The 23785-nt window shown below is 36.1% G+C and overlaps 1 non-coding gene across 1 annotated transcript; it reads left to right on the top strand.

The window, feature by feature from the left end:
- Window positions 1-10825: 10825 nt before the first annotated feature.
- LOC112786944 (small nucleolar RNA R71) lies at window positions 10826-10933 on the top strand. The gene has a single exon (XR_003194386.1). It is a non-coding gene; the product is annotated as a small nucleolar RNA R71 (small nucleolar RNA).
- The last annotated feature ends 12852 nt before the right edge of the window (window positions 10934-23785 follow it).

A 23785-nucleotide genomic window follows, 5' to 3' on the forward strand; every position in this document is an offset into this window, starting at 1 on the left:
CAAGTTTGAGTTGTTAAGGCATGTCAAACAGTAATGCCCAATACATTTAGCATTTATTCTAAAAAAAACATTCTCAAAGCTTCAGTTTTTGTAAATTGGCTAAGAAAGCCATGCTTTAAAATGCAAGCAGAATACAACATATAAAACCACAAGGTTTGCATTGACACTTTTTTTTTACTTTTGACATTGGATTGATAATAGTGTTTTTTAAAATTATGTACAGTTTGAGTATTAATTTCAAATGTGACACAAATTAATTTCTGTACTCCTAGAAATTGGACCCTTTAATTTTAGTTCTTTTCACAATTTTAAAGAATACAAAAAAATTATATCATGTTAAAGCATATCTCTTATCTTACTTCTATATGGAAAAGAATTAGCCTTGCATTCACTATATATACATAAAAAGCAGTTGGAAGTACCATATAGAGTTTGACTAGGTGACTCCAATATAATTTCATAATGCAGAACCGAAAACAAGATAAAACCATAGCTTTCATTGCCTTCATTTATATACATACATAAGATTCTAGCATTTATAAACAATAACAATTTTAAGTTGCATCATATGAATGACACAAGGGAGCAAAATTGTGCTAGTAATGACAGAAAAGAATGTAAAAGAAGAACATGGCATTGAAAGCATTAGCAAAATTGAGGTTGACCATGAGATCACAGAAGTTAATAGGAGAAAAAATAATGTATCTACCAATTTCATGTGACTGAGAACACACTCAGCAAGAAAAAAAAGAGAACACAGAACTCTGTTTTATAATCTCAGCATTTAACATTTCATTCAATCCACCATAGCCTTTGTCTTATATATACATTGATCAAAAGGTAAAAGAACCTTTTTCCAATTTTAAAAAGGATAGATGAGAACAGTATCGGAGGCAATTTTGGAGCTAAATTGGAATTCTAAAAAATTTTAAGGAACAGATTACTTCTGTATGCACAATTAAAATTGGACAATTATTTCTAATAGAATGCAGGAATATATTTTCAGCAAAGAAACAACTAATGAACCATTTATCTTCAGGTCAACAACTAAGGAAACAATTAAATTGGAACTAGGGTTCGAACCAAAATAGCAACCAAATTGGGAACAAGCAATTAAACTAAATTGGTGCAAAGAAATTCGATCAACAATCAAAATGATTCAATTGAAACAAAGGAACGAAGACAAAAGATGAAATTAGAAGAACAAGAAAAGGGAGAGAAAGCGAACCAGGAAGCGGGAAATAGGGTACGTTTGAGCGGCGCACAACAGTGCAAGGGGGGAAGGTTGAGGACGACGATATCGGGACGGTTGGGAAGCCACGCGACGACATCGGGACGTGCACGGCGGAGGGACAAACAATGGACGTGCCTCTCCACCTTGCTTTTGCGCACGGGAGCTTGAGCAGATCCGTGACGAGGAAGGACATAGCGGCTGCTCTGATGATAACGGAACATATACGGCGGTAAGGAGTCTTGAAACTAGTGATTGTCGCCTTTGTCCCCCTTTGGGTTCACGCAAAAACGAGGATTAATCGCCCTAAATTCACCCAATTTCGATTATAAAATAAATTTGAGCTGTTGCTGCGTCAGTTGATACACAAAACCGCCCCTATCTTGAGCAGTCTTTGACGGAGACGAATAACGCATCAAGAACAGCAGCTACTCAATGAATTTGCAGCCGTTCGGGGAAATGCAAGCAATTTTCCGCTGCAATTGTCCGTTTTTCTTGTAGTGAATTCCTTCCTGTCGAGTTCTACAATGATCAGAATTTGAAACTAATCGACACTAACTTTCGAAACTAAAATAACTGTTATAACAGATGCTAGTCTAATAGATATAGTGCAGCAAATTGTCAAAATTTGAAACAAACAAACTAACTTCTAATTTCTAACTAACCTGACAGTTACAAAAAATTAACCAACTCAGAAATTCTCCAACAGATATAGTACCAAAGCAAACTAAAAATACCTCCTCATTGTCACCCTCAGGATCTGAATGTGGCTCAGTAACACTACAAGCAATTCCTCTCTTCCCTCTTTATTCCAAAATAACATCGCCACGCGAACCAGAATCAGTAACAATTCGAAAAAAATAAACAAATAAACAAATAAAACGCAAATTCCACTAAGAATGGAAAGCAAAGCCGCTATCTGAAGCTCGAGCTCAGCTTGAAGGAACTCCAACACGGGATTTGGCGAGAATTAGGAAAAAAAGGGGTATTCAAGTTGAACCTTGCATGTTCATCAACAATACATGGCTTGTTCATCAATTCACAATTCACAGTTGCATATAAACCATATTATTGTATCAAACCCCCCAAATTAAAAACCCTAAAATTGGAACTCTAAACACCCAAATTTCAGAACCAAACGGAAATTTATAGATACCTTCTCGACGATGTGTGCGCAGAGAGGACGACCAGAGCGCAGAGATGACGATGGTGAGGGTGCAGCTCACGATCAATGCAAGAGAGCACAACTGACGATCAATGCAGGAGAGAGCAGCTGACGATGAGTGGCAAAGTCGTGTGTGGTGAGTGGTGAGTGGTGAGTGGGGAAGAAGCAACGGTGAGTGGCGAAGGTGAGAAGTGAGGACGCGAAGGCTTTCTCTGATAGTGAATGAAGGTGAGGCGCGAGTTACTGAAGAGCTAGCTGATCTGCGTGCTTTGGGGGGCAAAGGGGAAAATATTCACTAAGTTATACGCCGTATTTGGCCCTAGATACATTAGGAGACGTTTTTGAAGAGTACCCAAATTATAACAAATAGGTTACTCTTTAAAAGTGCTCTCTTTGGTGTGAAAAGTGTAGCCATAGATATTTAGAAAAGGCTACGCTTTATAAGTGATTTCTATAATACCTAAGGCTACATTTTTCAAATGATGCCAAAATTGTGTTTCCTTTTCTCTTACAAAAAGACAACACTGAGAAAAGCATAGCCTATTCTAGGAATAGGCTACGCTTTTTAAATGTAGCTTAAAAAAAGTGTAGTTGAATGGGTGTTTTTCTTGTAGTGAATGAATGATTTGAAATTAAAAATAAATAAATAATTACAGGATTTGTGGAGGGTTGAAAATCTCACAAAATAGTTACTTTTTTTAAATTAAAAAATCAATTTGTGGGGGTTTTAAACTGTCACAAAAGTGATTTAAAATTATCACAAAATTCTAATATAAAACCTCCACTAGACACACATAAAATCCCCGCTGAATATATTGTGGAGGTTTTTAAAAACTTCCACAAAAGACTTCGTGGCACCTCAAATTTTGGAGGTTTCAGAAACCCCCACGAACCATTTGGTGGGGGTTATAAACCTCCACAAATAAGAGAAAACACTGCCATAAATAAACGAAAACCTTGTAGTGTCTTAATCCGCATCTTGCGATAGTCTTTCAACAAATTGTAGAAAAGATAAAAAAAAAAAAAAACTATTCTACTACTAGAAATAGGGCTTTTTTTGACAAAAATTTTAAACGAAATTTATTCCATCTAAATGACTTTTTCATTTCGAACAAATTTGAGACAAATGTTGAACAACTTTTAGTGGAGGCATTGGAATAATATATTCTATCCTAAATTTATCTAAATTTTGTCCCAAATTTTGGTTTTGGATAACGCCAAAATTTTCATACAGATTAGTAACACATTTCAGACAAAAGCTATAATTCCTTTGTATTTCATCTGAATAACTTTTGGATAGATTTGGGCCGCATTTTGAAAAATATTAATTATATCCTAAATTTGTCTATAATTAGTCTTAAATTCTTTTACTATAGCTAACCATTCGAATTAGCCAAATTTTTTTTCCACAAATTTAGGACGAAAATAGCATCATTTGTAAATTCCGTATGAAAGTGCATCAGTTTTCAAACGGATTTCATCTGTTTATTGAAAAATTATAACATTTAGTATGAAAATATTGTTTATATTTTAGATTTGTCTATGATTTATCCTAAATATTTTTACTATTCCAAAATAAAGTTTCTTTTTCCTAAAATAACTTTAATTATATATAACTTATAAAAGAGTACACTTTTTGTTTCTAAAACTCAATTCCAAAACTTCTTTATCAAAACATGAAATAATCATCGTATTGATTAATTTCTCATTTATTATTATACATGTTCATAGCCTAACCCAAAACACTAAGCCAAACCTATTTATAAGCTTAAAGGCCCACCAAAGACCTCGTTCTACCCGACCTCCTAAGAGGTCGGACACAACAAAGGAGGTCCAGTTTCACTTATCCAAACGAGTAACTGTCTCCACGAATCTCTCTTACTATTTCTATCTCACCTAAAAGATAGATTCCAACAAACTCCTAAGATAAAGGGAATAGTCATCCACCAACAAAGGTAGAACTACTCCAAAAAGGTGGTTATCAACTCTACTATAAATACTCTGACACTCCTCAAAAATATTTATGTTCTAATTTACTAAAAATCTGCCTAAACCCCTTTCTAACTTAAGCATCGGGGTCTCTTGCAGGTACCACTCCCACTTCCTCAAGAGGAACTCGGACGGCGGCACCTCGGCACAAGAACAAGTCGGACGCTGCCTCACAAGAAGTCTAGACCTCACGTTCAGGCTCAAATCAACATTTCAGGTAACCCTCGGAACATTAGATTTGTTGCCGGGGATCTGGAGATCAACCCTTGATAATGGCGGACGGTCACATGACATCTGAGTCAGAACCGGAGCTCCACCGTGATGACCTCACGCTTGCAATACCTCCACCTCGAGAAAGAATGCATGTTCTCCACGGAGAAGGGACTTCAGGAAACTCTTAGTCGCGACGGATTCAGTCAGAGGTCCTAAGGTCCATCCACCCGAAGATGAAGAACCTCCCCGTCCAACAGAGATATTAGGATTAGTCCACGGCCATCATGGACGGTTAGAGCAAGTCAAACTGGAAGGTGAACGACAACGGAAAGCAAAGCGGGAATTGCGAAGGGAGGTACGATGACGAAAAGAGTTGGAAGAAAGCTCTTAAAGTTGGAAGTCGACTGGTGCGCAGAAATCGTGACGGTTCCATTTCTTGGTAACGGCGCTGAAAACTTTATACGCACGTTCATAATCTTAATTCTTTGTCACAACTTCGCCCAACTGACCAACAAGTACACTGGGTCGTCTAAGTAATAAACCTTACATGAGTAAGGGTCGATCCCACGGAGATTGTCAGCTTGAAGCAAGCTATGGTCACCTTGTAAATCTCAGTCAGGCGGATTCAAATGGATATAGAGTTTTAATAATTAAAAGATAAATAAAACATAGCTTAGGATAGAGAAACTTATGTAATTCATTGGTGAGAATTTCAGATAAGCATATAGAGATGCTTTCGTTTCTCTGAACCTTTGCTTTCCTGCTGTCTTCATCCAATCATTCCTACTCCTTTCCATGGCAAGCTTTATGTAAGGCATCACCGTTGTCAATGGCTATATCCCATCCTCTCTGTGAAAATGGTCCAATGCACTGTCACTGCATGGCTAATCATCTGTCGGTTCTCGATCATACTGGAATAGGATTTACTATCCTTTTGCGTCTGTCACTACGCCCAGCACTCGCGAATTTGAAGCTCGTCATAGCCATCCCTTCCCAGATCCTACTCGGAATACCACAGACAAGGTTTAGACTTTCCGGATCTCAAGAATGGCCATCCATGGGTTCTAACTTATACCACGAAGATTCTAATATCTCGGACTCGGTCCTCTGTATTAGATATCTAAGAGATACTCATTCTAGCTTATTTGCATATAGAACGGAAGTATTTGTCAGGCACGCGTTCATAGGTGAGAATGATGATGAGCGTCACATAATCATCACATTCATCATGTTCTTGGGTACGAATGGATATCTTAGAGAAGGAATAAGCTTGAATTGAATAGAAAAATAGTAGTACTTTATATTAATTCATGAGGAATAGCAGAGCTCCACACCTTAATCTATGGTGTGTAGAAACTCTACCGTTTGAAAATACATAAGTGATAATGGTCCAGGCATGGCCGAATGGCCAGCCCCATGAAAGTCTAAGATAGCATAAAAACTAATCAAAGATCCCTTACAAAGATAGTAAAAAGTCCTATTTATACTAAACTAGTTACTAGGGTTTACAGAAATGAGTAAATGATGCAGAAATTCACTTCCAGGGCCCACTTGGTGTGTGCTTGGGCTGAGCATTGAGCTTTACACGTGTAGAGGTCTTTCTTGGAGTTGAACGCCAGTTTGTAACCTGTTTCTGGCGTTTAACTCCACTTTGCAACCTGTTTCTGGCGTTTGACTCCAGAATGCAGCATGGAACTGGCGTTCAACGCCAGTTTATGTCGTCTATCCTTAAATTCCAAAATATCAATGAAACTTAGCTCCAATCAGATGAGCGGGACTTGTAGCTTTTTGCCTCTTGAATAGTTTTGGCATCTCACTTTATCCATTGAGGTTCAGAATGATTGGCATCTATAGGAACTTAGAATTCAGATAGTGTTATTGATTCTCCTAGTTCAGTATGTTGATTCTTGAACACAGCTACTTTATGAGTCTTGGCCGTGGCCCTAAGCACTTTGTTTTCCAGTATTACCACCGGATACAAAAATACCACAGACACATAACTGGGTGAACATTTTCAGATTGTGACTCAGTTTTGCTAAAGTCCCCAATTAGAGGTTTCCAGGGTTCTTAAGCACACTCTGTTTTTGCTTTGGAGCTTGACTTTAACCGCTCAGTCTCAAGTTTTCACTTGACACCTTCACGCCACAAGCACATGGTTAGGGACAGCTTGGTTTAGCCGCTTAGGCCAGGATTTTATTCCTTTAGGCCCTCCTATCCACTGATGCTCAAAGTCTTGGATCCTTTTTATTACCCTTGCCTTTTGGTTTTAAGGGCTATTGGCTTTTTGCTCTTGCCTTTTGGTTTAAAGAGCTTTTGGCTTTTTCTACTTGCTTTTTCTTTTTCTTTTTTTTTCGCCATTTTTCTTTTCTCTTTTTTTCTTCTGCAAGCTTTTGTATTCACTGCTTTTTCTTGCTTCAAGAATCATTTTTATGATTTTTCAGATTATCAAATAACATTTCTCTTTTTTCATCATTCTTTCAAGAGCCAATATATTTAACATTCATTTTTTCATCATCCTTGAGTCCACCTTAGTGAGGGTGGCGTCTTCTTCTTCTTGAAGAACCAATGGTGCTTTTGAGCTCCTCTATGTTTCTTCTTTGCCTTTGTTGCTCCTCCCTCATGGCTCTTTGATCTTCTCTAATCTCATGGAGGATGATGGAGTGCTCTTGGTGCTCCACCCTTAGTTGTCCCATATTGGAACTTAATTCTCCTAGGGAGGTGTTGATTTGCTCCCAATAATTTTGTGGAGGAAAGTGCATCCCTTGGGGCATCTCAAGGATTTCATGGTGGGGACTTTCCTCATGCTCTTGCTGAGGTCCATGATCTCTTATTTGCTCCATCCTTTTCTTAGTGATGGGCTTGTCCTCTTCAATGAGGATATCTCCCTCTATGTCAATTCCAGCTGAATTGCAGAGGTGGCATATGAGGTGAGGAAAGGCTAACCTTGCCCAAGTGGAAGACTTGTCAGCCACCTTGTTGAGTTGTTGAGGTATAATCTCATGAACTTCCACCTCTTCTCCAATCATGATACTATGGATCATGATGGCCCGGTCTATAGTAACTTCAGACCAGTTACTAGTAGGAATGATTGAGCGTTGAATGAACTCTAGCCATCCCCTAGCCACTGGTTTGAGGTCATGCCTTCTTAATTGAACTGGCTTGCCTCTTGAGTCAAATTTCTATTGAGCTCCTTTCTCACATATGTCTATGAGGACTTGGTCCAACCTTTGATCAAAGTTGACCCTTCTTGTGTAGGGGCGTGCATTTTCTTCCATAATTGGCAAGTTGAACGCCAGCCTTACATTTTCCGGACTGAAATCTAAGTATTTTCCCCGAACCATAGTAAGCCAATGCTTTGGATTTGGGTTCACACTTTGATCATAGTTCCTTGTGATCCATGCATTTGCATAGAACTGTTGAACCATTAGGATCTCGACTTGTTGAATGGGGTTGGTGAGAACTTCCCAACCTCTTCTTTGAATCTCAAGTCGGATCTCCGGATACTCATTCCTTTTGAGCTTGAAAGGAACCTCAGGGATCACTTTCTTCTTGGCCACAACTTCATAGAAGTGGTCTTGATGGACCTTTGAGATAAATCTCTCCATCATCCATGACTCAGAGGTGGAAGCAATTGCCTTCCCTTTCCTCTTTCTAGAGGTTTCTTTGGCCTTAGGTGCCATAGATGGTTATGGAAAAATAAAAAACAATGCTTTTACCACACCAAACTTAAAATGTTTGCTCGTCCCCGAGCAAAAGAAGAAAAAAAGAAGTAGAAGAAGAAGAGAAATGGAGGAGAGAGAGAGATAGAGAGAGTAGGTTTCGGCCAAGTGGAAGAAGATATGGTTATGTTGTGTGAAATAGAAGAAGGAATGAGGGTTTTATATAGAAGTGGGGAGGGGTTTAGGGTTTGGCCATTTAGGGTTGGGTTTGGGAGGGAAAATATTTTGAATTTGAAGGTAGGTGGGGTTTTTGGGGAAGAGAAGATGGATGTGAGTGGTGACGGGGTGATGGGAAAGAGTGATTGAAGTGATTGGTGAAGGGCATTTGGGGAAGAGAGTTATGAAAAGGTGTGAAGAGAAGAGAATAGGATTAGGTGGGGATCCTGTGGGATCCACAGATCCTGAGGGAATCCTGTGGGGTCCACAGATCCTGAGGTGTCAAGGATTTTTTATCCCTGTACCCTTTAGACGTGAAAAATGCCTTATACATGCAATCCTGGCGTTTAACGCCAGACTGCTGCCTGTTTCTGGCGTTAAATGCCACTTTCATGCTCTGTTCTGGCGTTTAACGCCAGGTAGATGCTTGTTTCTGGCGTTAAACGCCAGACAGATGCTTGTTTCTGGCGTTTAAACGCCAGACTGTTCCCCTCCAGGGTGTGCTATTTTTCATTCTATTTTTCACTCTGTTTTTTATTTTTCAGTAGTTTTTGTGACTTCACATGATCATCAACCTAAAGAAAACATAAAATAGCAATAGAAAATAAATAAATATAATTAGATAACATTGGATTGCCTCCCAACAAGTGCTTTTTTAATGTCAATAACTTGACAGTGAGCTCTCACGGAGCCTCACAGATGTTCAGAGCAAGGTTGGAACCTTCCAACACCAAACTTAGAGTTTGAATGTGGGGGTTCAACACCAAACTTAGAGTTTGACTGTGGGGGCTTTGATTGACTCTGCAGTGAGAGAAGCTTTTCATGCTTCCTCTCCATGGTTACAAAAGGAGATCCTTGAGTTTGAAACACAAGGTTGTCCTCATTCAGTTGAAGGACTAACTCTCCTCTGTCCACATCAATAACAGCTCTTGCTGTGGCTAGGAAAGGTCTTCCAAGGATGATGGATTCATCCTCATCCTTCCCAGTATACAGGATTATGAAATCAGCAGGGATGTAAAGGCCTTCAACCTTTACTAGCACGTCCTCTACTTGTCCATAAGCCTATTTTCTGGAGTTGTCTGCCATCTCTAATGAGATTCTGGCAGCTTGCACCTCAAAGATTCCCAGTTTCTCCATTACAGAGAGTGGCATGAGGTTTATCCCTGATCCAAGGTCACATAGAGCCTTCTCAAAGGTCATAGTACCTATGGTACAAGGTATTAAAAACTTTCCAGGATCCTGTTTCTTCTGAGGCAATCTCAGTTGATCCAGATCACTTAGTTCATTGATGAGCAAGGGAGGTTCAACTTCCCAAGTCTCATTACCAAATAATTTGGCATTCAGCTTCATGATTGCACCAAGGTACTTGGCAACTTGCTCTTCAGTAACATCTTCATTCTCTTCAGAAGAAGAATACTCATCAGAGCTCATGAATGGCATAAGGAGGTTCAATGGAATCTCTATGGTTTCTAGATGAGTCTCAGATTCCTTTGGTTCCTCAGAGGAAAACTCCTTATTGATCACTGGACGTCCCAGGAGGTCTTCTTCACTGGGATTCACGTCCTCTCTCTCCCTTGTAGGTTCGGCCATGATGGTTAATTCAATGACCTTGTACTCTCTTTTTGGATTCTCTTCTGTATTGCTTGGGAGAGTACTATGAGGGGTTTTAGTGACCCTTTTACTCAGCTGGCCCACTTGAGCCTCCAGATTTCTAATGGAAGACCTTGTCTCATTCATGAAACTTAAAGTGGCCTTAGATAGATCAGAGACTATATTTGCTAAGCTAGATGGATCCTGCTCAGGACTCTCCGTCTTTTGCTGAGTGGATGATGGAAAAGGCTTGCTATTGCTAAACCTGTTTCTTCCACCATTGTTAAAGCCTTGTTGAGGCTTTTGTTGATCCTTCCATGAGAAATTTGGATGATTTCTCCATGAGGGATTATAGGTGTTTCCATAGGGTTCACCCATGAAATTCACTTCTGCTATTGCAGGGTTCTCATGATCATAAGCTTCTTTTTCAGAAGATGCCTCTTTAGTACTGTTGGATGATTCCTTCAATCCATTCAGACTCTGAGAGATCATATTGACTTGCTGAGTCAATATTTTATTCTGAGCCAATATGGCATTCAGAGTATCAATTTCAAGAACTCCCTTCCTCATGGGCGTCCCATTATTCACAGGATTCCTTTCAGAAGTGTACATGAATTGGTTATTTGCAACCATATCAATGAGTTCTTGAGCTTCTGCAGGCGTTTTTTTTAGGTGAATGGATCCACCTGCAGAATAGTCCAGTGACATCTTTGATAGCTCAGACAGACCATCATAGAATATATCCAGGATGGTCCATTCTGAAAGCATGTCAGAAGGACACTTTTTGGTCAGTTCCTTGTATCTCTCCCAAGCTTTATAGAGGGATTCATCTTCTTTCTGTTTGAAGGTTTGAACATCCACTCTAAGCTTACTAAGCTTTTGAGGAGGAAAGAACTTGGCTAAGAAAGCCGTGACCAGCTTATCCCAAGAGTTCAGGCAATCCTTAGGTTGAGAGTCCAACCATATTCTAGCTCTGTCCCTTACAGCAAACGGAAAAAGCATAAGCCTGTAGACCTCGGGATTAACCCCATTGGTCTTAACAGTATCACAGATCTGCAAGAATTTAGTTAAGAACTGAAAAGGATCTTCGGATGGAAGTCCATGAAACTTGTAGTTCTGTTGCATCAGAGAAACTAATTGAGGTTTAAGCTCAAAGTTGTTTGCTCCAATGGCAGGGATCGAGATGCTTCTTCCATGTAAATTGAAATTAGGTGCAGTAAAGTCACCAAGCATCTTCCTTGCATTGTTATTATTTTCGGCCATGTTGTCTTCTTTTTCGAAAATTTCTGTCAGATTTTCTCCAGAGAGTTGTGCTTTAGCTTCCCTTAGCTTCCTCTTCAGAGTCCTTTCAGGTTCAGGATCAGCTTCAACAAGAATGTTGTTATCCTTGTTCCTGCTCATATGAAAAAGAAGAAAACAGAAAAGAAAATATAGAATCCTCTATGTCACAGTATAGAGATTCCTTTATGTGAGTGGAAGAAGATAGGAATAGAAGAAGAGAAATTCGAACACCAAGAGGAAGAGAGGGTTCGAATTTTGAGATGAAGAGAAGTGTTAGTAAATAAATAAATAAATAAATAATTAGAAGGAGATGAGAGAGAGGGAATTTCGAAAATTAATTACATTAAAATTAAAATTTAAAGTTAAATTTTGAAAATTAAAATTGAAATCAAATTAAATTAAATTTTTAAAACAATTAATTAATTAAAAAGGAATTTTTTTTAAAAAAAAAGAAGGAAGGGATTTTCGAAAATTAGAAAGAGAATTAATTAGGTAGTTTTGAAAAAGATATGATTGAAACAAAAAGATAGGATTGGTTTGAAAAAGATTTGAAAATTAAATTTTGAAAAGATAGGAAGTTAGAAAAGATTTTGAAATTAATTTTGAAAAAGATACGATTGAAACTTAATTTGAAAAAGATTTGAAAAAGAAATTTAAAAAGATTTGATTTTGAAAATTAAAGTTGATTACTTGACTAACAAGAAACAAAAAGATATGATTCTAGAGTTTAAAGATTGAACCTTTCTTATTAGGCAAGTAACAAACTTAAAAATTTTGAATCAATCACATTAATTGTTAGCATTAATTTCGAAAATATGAAATAAAAATAAGAAAAAGATTTTGAAAATAATTTTGAAAGTTTCGAAATTTATAAAAAAAAATGAAAAAGATTTGATTTTTGAAAAAGATAGAATTTTTAAATTGAAAATTTGATTTGACTCATAAAAAACAACTAAATTTTAAAAAGTTTTGAAAAAGTCAACCCAAATTTTCGAAATTTTATGATAGAATAAGGGAAAGATATTTTTTTTTTTTGAATTTTTAATGATGAAAGAGAAAAACATCAAAAAGACTCCATGCATGAAAATTTTGGATCAAAACATGTGATGCATGCAAGAACACTATGAATGTCAAGATGAACACCAAGAACACTTTGAATGTCAAGATGAACACCAATAACTTATTTTTGAAAAGTTTTCAAGAAAGGAAAACATGCAAGACACCAAACTTAAAAAATTTTATTCTTTAGGCATTAATGTTTCAAGAATGCATATGAAAAACAAGGAAAGACACAAAATAAGAAAATATGAAGATCAAACAAGAAGACTGGCCAAGAACGACTTGAAGATCATGAAGAATGCAATGCATGAAATTTTCGAAAATAATTTTTTTTTTAGAAAATTAAAAAGATGCAATTGACATCAAACTTAAAACTTGACTATAGACTTAAACAAGAATCACAAAATATTTTTGGTTTTATCATTTTATTAAATTTTTTATTTTTCGAAAATTTATTTTAAGAAAAACAAAAACAAAGAAAAATTTTTGAAAAAGTTTTTGAAAACCAAATAAAAGTTGAAACAAGAAGAAAATTACCTAATCTGAGCAACAAGATGAACCATCAGTTGTCCAAACTTGAACAATCGCCGGCAACGGTGCCAAAAACTTGGTGCGCAGAAACCGTGACGGTTCCATTCCTTGGTAACGGCGCTGAAAACTTTATACGCACGTTCATAATCTTAATTCTTTGTCACAACTTCGCACAACTGACCAACAAGTGCACTGGGTCGTCCAAGTAATAAACCTTACGTGAGTAAGTGTCGATCCCACGGAGATTGTCGGCTTGAAGCAAGCTATGGTCACCTTGTAAATCTCAGTCAGGCGGATTCAAATGGATATAGAGTTTTAATAATTAAAAGATAAATAAAACATAGCTTAGGATAGAGATACTTATGTAATTCATTGGTGAGAATTTCAGATAAGCATATAGAGATGCTTTCATTCCTCTGAACCTCTGCTTTCATGCTGTCTTCATCCAATCATTCCTACTCCTTTCCATGGCAAGCTTTATGTAGGACATCACCGTTGTCAATGGCTACATCCCATCCTCTCTGTGAAAATGGTCCAATGCGCTGTCACTGCATGGCTAATCATCTGTCGGTTCTCGATCATACTGGAATAGGATTTACTATCCTTTTGCGTCTGTCACTACGCCCAGCACTCGCGAGTTTGAAGCTCGTCACAGCCACCCCTTCCCAGATCCTACTCGGAATACCACAGACAAGGTTTAAACTTTCCGGATCTCAAGAATGGCCATTCATGGGTTCTAACTTATACCACGAAGATTCTAATATCTCGGACTCGGTCCTCTGTATTAGATATCTAAGAGATACTCATTCTAGCTTGTTTGCATGTAGAACGGAAGTGTTTGTCAGGCACGCGTTCATAGGTGAGAATGATGATGAGCGTCACATAATCATCACATTCATCATGTTCTTGGGTACGAATGGATATCTTAGAGAAGGAATAAGCTTGAATTGAATATAAAAATAGTAGTACTTTGTATTAATTCATGAGGAACAGTAGAGCTCCACACCTTAATCTATGGTGTGTAGAAACTCTACCGTTTGAAAATACATAAGTGATAATGGTCCAGGCATGGCCGAATGGCCAGCCCCCATGAAAGTCTAAGATAGCATAAAAACTAATCAAGGATCCCTTACAAAGATAGTAAAAAGTCTTATTTATACTAAACTAGTTACTAGGGTTTACAGAAATGAGTAAATGATGCAGAAATTCACTTCTAGGGCCCACTTGGTATGTGCTTGGGCTGAGCATTGAGCTTTACATGTGTAGAGGTCTTTCTTGGAGTTGAACGCCAGTTTGTAACCTGTTTCTGGCGTTTAACTCCACTTTGCAACCTGTTTCTGGCGTTTGACTCCAGAATGCAGCATGGAACTGGCGTTCAACGCCAGTTTACGTCATTTATCCTTAATCAAAGTATGGATTATTATATATTTCTGGAAAGCCCTGGATGTCTACTTTCCAACGCAATTAAGAGCACGCCATTTGGAGTTCTGTAGCTCCAGAAAACCCACTTTGAGTGTAGGGAGGTCAGAATCTATCAGCATCTGCAGTCCTTCTTCAACCTCTGAATCTGATTTTTGCTCAGGTCCCTCAGTTTCAGCCAGAAAATACCTGAAATCACAGAAAAATACACAAACTCATAGTAAAGTCCAGAAATATGATTTTTATTTAGAAACTAATAAAAATATACTAAAAACTAAGTAAATTATGCTGAAAACTATGTAAAAACAATGCCAAAAAGCGTATAAATTATCCTCTCATCATCGACCTCCAAAGGCAAAGCAGTCGAACAGATTGGAAGGAAAACCCTCTTAGAGGTGAAGATCCATTAGTGGAAGAGATCATGCGAGTCAAGGTTCCAAGATCAATAATTTATATTATGAAAAAATAACAATAATAAATAAAGTATATACTAATTTTAAAAATGCATGGTAAAAATGAAACAAAGTCAAATAAAAAAATAATAAAGTTCTATAAAAAATATGTATTAATAAAAATGATTAAAAAATTTATATGAATAAATAACAATAAAAATTCTATTAAAAATAAAAATATATACATTAGTGAACATAAAAAAATTCTAAAAAAAAATCCATACTATGAACAACAAAATAAATAAAAAATTGATAAAAAATCAAAACTTAACAAAGAATACTACAATGATATTAAAAAATTATTTGTTTGTAAAACATAACCATAAAAAATATTCAAGAACTCTGATGATTGTTTCTAATATCTCTTGTTACAAATGACGTTAAATGACAAAATTGATAGAAAAAATAAAAATTTTAATTAATTTTTCAATTTAACAATTGAACGCAAACGCTAAACGCAAAAGTTATAATTTATTGCTTCTGATGAATGGGAGTTAAAATCCAGAATCATATTTGTGTTTAGAGAAAAAAAATTGCCAAACAAAAAATTTTAGTATTCAATAAGATTGAATGGGTTTCTTGTGTTTCTAATGCTAAACCAAACACATCCTAAATATTTTAGAAACTGAACTAAACTACTTTTTCATATAACAATTGATAAAACGCTTAGTTTTAATATTATTGCAGTAAAATTAGATACTAGTTTTATTTGGTTTAAAACCAAATTAAACTATAAAAATTGATTTTTAACAAACTGATTTTAATAAAAGAAAAAAATGAACATTAATACACACAATGATAGTTACTAAAAAAAGAACTTACTTATATAGAGTTTCTTCAAGAGACCTCTAACAAATTAATCCAAATACCATAGCTTAAAAGAAGAATTCACCCTAATCCCTACAGTAAATATATATATATAAAGTGTAGCTTTGTATATGAATTTATCTATTGATTAATGATTGTGTCACGCAGGTAGGAACTATATAAACACCTTCAAGAATTTAGAAAAAAAATTACTTATGATCTTAATTGAAATCTATTGACATGCATCACCAAATAAAATGTTTATGCACAATTATAAATATTTTTTTAAATGTATCATAAATATCTTTAGCTAGCATTAATATTAAATTTAATTTTACTAAATATATTTTTTAAAATTATTATATAACAAAGATTTAAAAATACAACTTAAAATTCAAATAGTTTAAAATTAAATTTAAATTTAATTTTATTAAATATTTGCCTTTTATTAGGTACCAATGTTCCAAAACTTATCTTTTAAATACTAATGATATAATTTTTTTTTTAATTTCTTGGTAAAATTTAGATATAATTTAATTTTAAAATTTTAACATATGTAATTGTTTCAAAACCACCTCTTTACTCTGCACCAAAAAGCCAAATTTTATTCAAACCCGCCCTTTTGGTTTCAATTTTTATCTCTTTCTCGAAAACTGCTCTGCCTCCTTACGGTTTACAGAGAGCCTTCACTCACTCACACTGCTCTCCTACCTGTGGCCACCATCGATCTTTCGAGTCGCACTCCAGCCAACCTCCGCCCTTGCAACTCAAGCGACCTCTACCCTCCCTCGTTCTTTCCGCTCACAGATTATAGAGCCCTAACTCGCTCACGTGCTCTGCCTTGTGGCCGCCGCGGCGTCGCTGATCTTCCGGGTCGCACTCCAGCCAACCTCTGACCTCGCAACTCAGGCGACCACCACCCTCGTGGTTTGCGTTCACAGGTAATAGCTCTCACCCGCTCACACTGTTCTGCCTCCTGCATGTGGTCGCCTCCTCCGGTCTCGGACCTCGCACCGCCACCCGCCTCCAACCCTTGCCACTTTGAGTCTTTGTGCGACCTCTATCAAGTCCCAATTTTTTGTGAGTAGTGATGTGATTCTTGTTTGTTTCTTTGTTAATGATGGTTCTCGTTATCAGACTATGACTTGGAGTTTTATCAATGGTCCTTTGGTCTTTCTAAGGATAAAATTAGAGTCCTATTAAAAAAGTTAGGGTTTGTTCTTAACTCTTTGGATATGAGTGATACTCTCTTCTGTTTTGCATCTATTGGATGTCTTTTATTTCATTCTTGTTTCTCCTTTTCTGTCACCATCTTAGTCATTATTTTCATTCGTATATACATTCTTTTAGATCTTTCACCATTTAAAGTCTTTTTCTTGTTTGTCTTTACACTTTTTGCAGTAACATTTCATTGTCTTCATTTTAATATTCATCGCAATTTTAGCCAATATTTGTTCATTCTAATATTTTTTATATGTATGAAAGTTTAACAAGGTCAAATTGGATTAATTAAATTTAGAATTATATATATATAGTCTGAATGTTAGTGGTTGAATAATTGTTGGGGGGGGGATGGTAACATTAGCCGCATTAAGCCATAACCCAGGAAAATAGTGAACAACATGAAACCGCTTTTTAAGTTGCACTAGTGAAAAAGAAAAACCCATAACAATCACAATGCATATCACAAAAATAGAAAAACCCACAATTAAAATGATTATAATTGTAACAATATATTTACAGTAGTAACGCAGCCACAATTTAAATTAGAATTGTGAATTTTATCAATGATGTCAGAATTCTGTTTGTTTAACAGTGAACACCATGCTTGAATCATGAGTTCAATGATGCGCTTCACATTAATAAGCTTGCTGTGAAATAGTTGTAATTCAAATGCATGGAGTAGATGTATATTGTGGTGTGGTGTGGATCAGGATCATAGCAACAGGAAATATTCTTTTCTTAATTAACTCTAATTACCATATAATTTTAGTATATTCAATTATTCATCTTTTATTATAATTTTGTTGTCAAATTATGTTGAAGTAGTCAACAATGTTAAACCAGGCATATATACTTATCATTTGTTATCTTACAGATTTTTAAAGTGGATCACGTTTCCTATCTTCTAAAGATATGTGCACAATAAGACTTATATATACATGAATGTATGTGTGTATAAATTAGTATTATCTATGGAATCTAAATTCAAAGATTATTAATTTTTGTTAATAGCTAGCATTATATTCTCTGAATGCTTAGTTTCCATGTAGTCAATAGAAGTTTTGAAACAATAAAAGATTTCATTTTAAATTGTAGTTTCGCTTGGTGTGATCTTTTATCTATATATGAACTTGACCATCCCAAATTCATTGGCCGAGTTATAATTGAACTTTTGATTATAACAAATTAACTAAAAAAACATAAATGTGACATGACCAAGTTTTGATTCTGATTTAATCCTCTTAGTTATATATGCCTTTGTCTCTTTTGTCTTTTCTTACTTAACTCTATTTATTATATATTTTTATTTTTTAGTATATTCATCATTTACTATAATTTCATTGCCAAATTTAGCTGAAGTAATCAATAATGTTAAACCATGTATATATTTATAAATATATATGCATGATTTAACATTATTTACTAGATAATTATACTATTTGAAACGAAGTTGTGGTAAAGAAAAAAATTTATTTTTGGTTTAGGTTCTTTTAGTTTAGATCTCTTCTTTAAAGTTGAGTTCTAAAAATTGCTTAAACACATTCAAAGACGATCTAAATATTGAGTAAGAATTTCACATGTGGAAAAAAAAGGGACAAAGGAGCAAGAAATGATCAACGAAGGCCAAAAGGTTAAGTTGAATGATACTGAGCACAAGTTAAAAAATTAAGGATGTCAACTAAAAGTTCAACAGAAAAGAATTGGTTCTACTGAAAAGACATTTCATGCTTTATATAAAAAAGTTGAATCTCCCACTTCCTTCAACATTATCTGTTCCTGCGGAAGATGAGCTTGAGACAGGCTTTAATGATGATGAGGTTGATAACATGAGTGATTGATATTTGGAGTATATATTTTTTTCTGATTTAGATTAAGGAATTTTTAGGTGAATTGGTTAGTACATTTTAATTTATTCATGATTTGTGACCTTTTTAAAGGCTTTCTTTCTTTATTTTAGTTTAATTATTTTTTTAATTTTAGTTTGATTATATTTATGGACAAAAATATTTTTTAAGTTTTTTATTGTAATTAACTTTTTCATGATTTTATTGTATTTATAATTTCAATGATGTAATATGAAAAATTTATTTATTAAAATGGTCTTAATACAGAAAGCAGATCGTATACAATTTATTTTCTAAAATATTTATATATTAAATAACAAATTATTTTGTATGAGAATTGTTTGAAATATTATAGAAAATTTGTAGAAAATTTGTGCGAAAATTATTTTTTGTTCTGTATGAGATTTGTTTCAAATACGTAAATTATATTAAATTAGATTTGTCTAAAATTTAATCGATAAAAAATATTTGATTTGTCTAAAATTTGTTCGAAAAAAATCTGTTATATTTGACTAAATTCGTTAGAAATTTGTCTAAAATGAAGCATATTTTTTGTTTAAAATTTGTCTAAAATAAAATATTTTTACGTTTGAAATTTGTTTGAAATACATTACCTTTATGTTGGCTAATTTGTCTAAAATACATCATAAGAGTTAGAAATTTAGTGTATTCGAAATTTGTCACAAAATCGTTTGAAAAAAATTTCGGACAAAATTTCAGACAAAAAGTAAATTTGCAACAAGGGTTTTTTGGACAAAAAAAATTCGTCTTTATTTTGTTCGAAATAAAAATTGTCTCTAATTTGTTCAAAATTTATCTCAATTTTGTCTTAAAATTCGTCCGAAGAATACTGATTTCTAGTAGTTTCACTCATTGTGCCAATTAATATTTATGCAGAATCTCCTATAAATATGAACTAAATGCATGACGAAGAAATGTATTTACGAATCGGCGGCCTCATCACGATCTTCAACGCCGTCATTAGTGGATTCTTCTAAATCACCATCTCATGTCAACTGCAAGCCTTCGACATCAAATTCAAGCTAGCTAATCATACAAGGTTGGGGATGAAGGTCGACCTCACAATGTTCATAATCTTCACCATGTCAAACAAATCTCTTGGCATCACATGGACTACGACACTCCATCCGTTGTCAACCTCATCATCCACGTAGAACACAAGACGCACCTCAAATGCTAAGATGTATGGCTCGTCGTCTTCTCGATCACCGGTGTGAATTAAAGTGGCAAAGTTGACACAGGTATGGCCCAATACGTCTTGTCGTATGCCTTTACTCGACGTGGTGTTTGCCCAAAGACACTTGAACAAAACTAACGTGAACTGATCACTGTAATTTAGCTCAATGATATCTACTAATCTCACGTAATATGAGATACCGCCAACAACAACATTGCTATCCCGTTTGCTTGCATAACTTCTAGTATCTGAAGTGACGTAAATCTCGCTATTTTGTGTTTTCATCCTTTCCTCCCTCGACATGGTTCTAAATTTAAATCCATTTACGTTGTAAGTCGTGAAGCGTCTAGCCTGAGCAATGGGACCATAGGCAAGCCACTCCAACTCGTTCGAATGACTGGTGCTTCCAAAGGGAACCTGGCATGGAACAATTAGACGCAAAATAGCATCAAAGGGTAGTAGGAATCCTGAGATATAAAAGATTATCTCATGCCTGAACCAGTTGGGAAATCCTCTGTGCACAACACTATCTATGTGAGACTGAGACCTTATTTTATTTTGCAGCTTTCTCTTTTTAAATGCTCTGAAGTCACTGTGCACACAAAAAGTTGATTGCAGGTCAGTACTCTCAATACCATATTGGCTCACTTCATACTCATAGAACTCACACTCCATACTTACTCTAAGAATGTCTCTACAGCAATGCAATTGACCAGTACATGACGATGTGCTTGAAGGTTTTCGCTTGTTGTTAGAGTAAAAAATGAAGTAGCCCCAACCGCCTTTCCAACCTCTGGAAATATGCTGGCAATTTCGCTCGGCAGCGCTTCGGTCGGCCGATCATCAATGCGCGTTGGTTTGTTGATCCTTGTCTCGACATTATCTAGGTACCTTGAAAAGAATGTAAAAATCTCCTCAAATAAGTAGCCCTCTGCAATTGAGCCTTCCGGTTGTGCCCTATTACGCACGTAGTGCTTGAGACGACATAGGTACCTTCGAGAATATAATAAGTAAACAACTAGGTTCAGGCTATCATAATAAAACAGGTTGAGAAGGCGTATTTAGATTTTTACCTCTCAATTGGGTACATCCACCGGTAATGTATTGGGCCACCAAGGCATACCTCTTCGACTAGATGCACCGTTAGATGAACCATGACTGTGAAGAAGGAAGGTGGAAATATCATCTTCATGTGGTACAGAGTATGGACCACACGATTTTGAAGGAGAGAAAGTTGCTGAGGATCTATGGATTTACTGCATATTTGTTGGAAAAAGGTTGATAACTCTGCCAAGACGGCAGACACAGGGGTGGACAATACATGTATTGACGCAATTGGCAATAGATATTCCATTAGAATGTGGCAGTCATGACTCTTCAAGCCCAATAACTTACGCTGTTTTAAATCAACACAGCAAGAGATGTTGTTTGAGTACCCGTCTAGAAAGACCATATTCTTGATGGTCTTCAGAAAGACATCCTTCTGTGGATTGGACATGGTAAAGACTGCATAGGGATACTTTCCACCTTCAAGTGGCCACATGTCATGCCTGATTCCCATCAATTGGAGATCTTTTCTAGCTTTTAGGTGGTCTTTGGATTTACCACTCTCGTTCAACATGGTGAAAACAATGTTGTCGCACACATTCTTATCTATGTGCATGACGTCAAGGTTTTGACGTAATATGTTGGTCTCCCAGTATGGGAGATCAAAGCATATACTCTTCTTTTTCCAATGAGACTCATCTTGCACCACGGTCTGTTGTCCACGCCTTCTTTTACCGCTAACCGCTTGCACCTTGCCAAGTAAGACGTGCAAATTCTCCAACTTTCTCAAGATATCCCTGTCAGTCAATTTGATAGGTGGGATCTATTCTCTATCTATATCTGTGATCATGATTCAAGAAGCGACGATGACCCATGAAACATTATTTATGATTGAAGGTGAGTCGCTTAGTCTCGGTATCCAAATTGCATGTGGAACAAGCTCTCCCACTGTATGTATTCGAGCCAGATAAATTGCCCAAGTCCGAAAAATCGCTGATAGTCCACAGCAATGCAGCATGCATCTTGAGGTTTTTCTTCTCACTTGTGTCGTACGTATCAACACCGGCCCACAACTACTTTCAACTCATCAATCAGCTGGGGCTGTAAGTAGACATCTATGTCATTGCCAAGCATTTTAGGACCGGGATTAATCATGGAAATAATATAGTTAGTTTGTTTTACGCAAATCCAGGGGGTAGGTTATACGAAATAAGAATCACCGGCCATATTGAGTACTTTGAAATCAGGTTTCCATAAGGATCGAAGCCATCACTGGCCAAGGCTAAGTGAACACTGTGCGGATCACCAGAAAAGTCAGTATATCTCTTATCAAAGGTTTTCTAGGCCTCGCCGTCCCTGGGATGCCTCAATGAACTGTCAGAATTGGTTCCTCTCTTATGCCACAACATGTCCATGGATGTCTTGCTGGACATGAATAATCGCTGCAACCGTGAAATCAGAGGAAAGTAATGGAGAATCTTCGCCAGCAGAGGCTTCCCATTCTTCTTGACAACGATGTTGATCCTTACTAAAGAATTCTTCCGGGTCTTTTGCTTCCACCTGGATGCTCCACACTGTTTGCATTTAAATAGGTATTGATCGGAGCCCTAGTATAGCATGCAGTCATTTGGACATGCATGTATCTTCTTGTACTCAATACCGAGCCTCCTTATGATTCTCTTGGCATCGTGTAAGGTCTTTGGAATCCTTCCATGCTCAAAGGTATCCCCCAATAGCTCTAGAATCAAACCAAAAGCCTTGTTGCTCACTCCGCATATGCACTTTATATGGTACAGCCTCACCAAGAAAGACAGCTTCGAGAATCTTGAGCATCCCAGATACAATTTCGGCTTGCCATCCTCAAGCAAGTCATGAAAGGCACGAGCCTTGCGGCTAGGTTCATTAGATAAGTACAGCAACCCCTCCGCAATGTCTCCGACATGCTCATCCATCGAGTCTTCATCATCACTTTACAGTCCCAGCAAGTTGAATGCGTCGTGGACCATGTCATGCATTTGATCTCCTGAATTTCCAATGGGTTCTAGTTCTTCTCTACTACTGGAGCTCTCGTCTACGATCCTCTCACTGTGGTGTAACAAAAAGGTATAGTTAGGGGGAAAGGGTTTCATCAGAAGATGATCATACGCATCCTCTTTAGTTTGAAAAAATCAGAACCCACACAAAGGACATGGATAATGTATCATCCCATCGGATGATGTATTGAAAAATGCGAAGTCAAGGAATCTATTCAGACCATCTCTATAATCTGCACTACGTCGTGGCTTTAATTTGTAATCCAGCTCTTATCAATGTCTAATTTAATGAAATAGCACAAATAAATGAATAAACAATAAATAAAAAACATAAAACTAAAAAAAAAAATTGGTGATGAAAAATGGGCTGTGTTAGAAGAACCAATAACAGTTTATCATATTTATGAGATAGGAGAGTAATATAAGAGTTAAATTCGACAATTTATTACAAGTAAAACTATATAAGGAGTGACAAAATAACTCAAAACGGAAACATTAACAAAGTTTCTTGCATCCTGGATAACATGTAGCACACGAAAGATATTGGGGAGGTTGCTTACTCATGGCTTAATTTTATGCTTTCTAAAAAATTACTAGTAGAAAGAATTGCTGATCCCAAGTCCAAAAAATGAAAAGATAAAGAAATGCTTCCTTAAAAAAATGATAAAAAAGGAGTATAAGTTAAAATTAAATAATAATTAAAAAAAATAACTAAACAATCATAAGATATAAAGAACAGAATTTTCATTATATTTTCAACCCTTATTTGCGGGCTAACTCAATAAAGAAAAAGAGAATAGTATAATATATCATCTGTTATACTTAAT

The sequence above is a fragment of the Arachis hypogaea genome, chromosome 20, assembly GCF_003086295.3.
Source record: "Arachis hypogaea cultivar Tifrunner chromosome 20, arahy.Tifrunner.gnm2.J5K5, whole genome shotgun sequence".
In the NCBI taxonomy this organism is placed as follows: domain Eukaryota; kingdom Viridiplantae; phylum Streptophyta; class Magnoliopsida; order Fabales; family Fabaceae; genus Arachis; species Arachis hypogaea.